This window comes from Penaeus vannamei, chromosome 7 (assembly GCF_042767895.1).
Source record: "Penaeus vannamei isolate JL-2024 chromosome 7, ASM4276789v1, whole genome shotgun sequence".
NCBI classification, from domain to species: Eukaryota; Metazoa; Arthropoda; class Malacostraca; order Decapoda; family Penaeidae; genus Penaeus; species Penaeus vannamei.
In genome coordinates this window covers 40475171-40477670 of record NC_091555.1, presented here as the reverse complement: position 1 = coordinate 40477670, position 2500 = coordinate 40475171, and the positions used below count along the sequence as shown (strand labels likewise).

Genomic DNA, 2500 nt, shown 5'->3' with positions numbered 1-2500 from the left:
TTCGCGTGCATGTGTGAAGCGTATGTTTGTTTACATATTTCCGCGCGTTCCTTTTTTTATACGATTAGAAGTTCTCAACATTATTTGCTTCTGAAGCTGGTTTGGTTGGCAAGATTTAAAAACCTGATTTGGCTAGTAGGAATCCCCGGGTACGTCAAGGTGCCCTCGGCCAAGAAACGCAATTTTTTTTTCTTCCCAATCTTTTCTGCGCTTAAGTAAATCGCTGGAGGAAGAACTAGTGGGATATGTGCGTAAAAATAAAACGTGTGTGCGATTTTAAACTTTATTTACTTATTGTGTTTTCGCTTTTTTCGTCACTGATCAATTGGTGTCTTGATATTTTCTACTTTCTAAATTTCGAGGGGAAGAAAGGGCGTTCTGAAAATTTCATGACTGATATTTTCCCCTCTAGAATACAGCTCCAAAGAAATAAAATTTTAGAATATCTCATCCAGGTTTTATTTCCAAGAAGTATGCTGGAAATTGCCCCTCATTTGTTTTTTTAATGATTTTAATAAACGGGATAATAAAGCCGATCGGTGAAGCTAATAAGTTTCTTTATGTTTCTGATTTATTTATTTACGGACCTGTAATTTTTTTTCTCCGTTCAAAGGCTAACAATCAAAGGAACCATTGTTCGTTTAGTGAAATCTGGCGGCTGTATCCTTAGAGTTTAGCGAAATGCATTTGTTCTTTTCGAATAATTCGTTATCAACATGTATTATCTGCTTGTTTGTTTTTATATTTCCTTTTATTCTTTGAGTGACATTTATCTTTTATTGATATACATTCCTATGCGAATTCATTATTGAAAATAAACCACCCTTTGTACTTTGTATTTATATTCTTCAAAAATCTTTAAAAAAACTTCGAATACTCTTTAATTTTATCCGGAAAAATACACATTTACCTTTATATTTATATATATATGTGTGTGTATGTGCATGTATACGTATATCTGTATATGTATGCATGTATGTATGTATTTATGTATGTATATATGCATATAAGTATATATATAATATATATATATATATATATATGTATATATATATATGTATATATATATATATATATATATATATATATATATATATATATATATATATATATGTATATATATATATATATATATATATATATATATATATATATATATATATATACACTCTCGCCTTTTCTACCCAGCCCCAAATCCTGCTTTTCCTCAGGCAAGACTTGTTTCCTTTCAGGCCGTCGGTTAACATACGCTTTTACACGCGCATTTAACTTGAATACGTTTTAACGGGGTTCGGTTAAGTGGGTTCCTTTGGCTGGTGCTAACCCTTTCCCTTCTTTAATCTATGTAATTACCTGATTATTGTTTCTAATTATTGCCGCAATGAAACCGGTTTAATTGCGTAATTATTAGATATTTGTTTTGTTGCTCCTTCTCTCCCCTTTTTCGATATAGGTAATTGTTTATTGAAGATTATTGTTTGATTAGTTAGTTTGTTGGATAATTTGGTTTATTTTATTTTCTTCCACCTGACCTTCCTTGCTTTATCTAATCATCTAATTATCTTTATCTTTTTTTTATTCTTGCTCTTATTGTTGTATCTTATCGCTAGTCGCTGTCCATTTTAAGTTTATATAATTGATATTTTATTGTATATTTTCGTTCTCTTCTTCGCTATACACATTATCTTTTGTTGTTATTATTATTATTGTTATTGTTAAGATTTTTATTTTTATTATTATTATCTTTATCATCATCCTTATCACTATTATTAGTGTTAGTATCATTGATATTATTGCTATTATTGTTTTCATTATTTTTGTAATTATTGTTATTATTATTTTATTTTTAATTATTTATATTATTATTGTTATTATTATTATTATTATTATTATTATTATTATTATTATTATTATTATTATATGATTTTGTTGTTATTATATTGCTTCTTTTAGTTCATGTTCTTTCTTTTTTATTATCATTATTATGACTATTACTGTTATTATTAGTTATTACTATTGTTGTTATTTTTAGTTATTACTATTGTTGTTATTATTAGTTATTACTATTGTTGTCGTTATAATTATTATTATTATTATTATTAATATTATTATTATTACTGTTAATATTATTATTATTGTTATAATTGTTATTGTTATTATTATCATTGTTATTATTAGTACTAATGTTATTATTATTGTTGTTGTTGTTGTTGTTGGTATTATTATCTTTATTACTGTTATAATAATTGTCATTAATATTCTAGTTGCTCGTTTTTAACTATAGTATCTCTTCCCTAACATGACTCTTTTCCCTTCCTTAATTAATTTACCATTTTATTTTATTGTCTTATTTTACTTATTTTGTTTTACTTATTTTGGGCCTGTTACCCTCCTTCCCTTTCTCCTTCCATTTTTATCCTGAAGGACACTCCTTTAGAAGTGCTCCTTGACACAGAACACAACGATTTCATTTTGGCGGGTGCAAGTTTCATTCTTTTGA

The 2500-nt window shown here is 26.8% G+C and overlaps 1 protein-coding gene across 1 annotated transcript in view; it reads left to right on the top strand.

Annotated features, from left to right (window-relative positions):
• Gclc (glutamate--cysteine ligase) overlaps positions 1-2500 on the top strand; it is a 43212-nt gene that overhangs the window by 17765 nt on the left and 22947 nt on the right. The gene's annotated exons all lie outside the window — the stretch shown is intronic.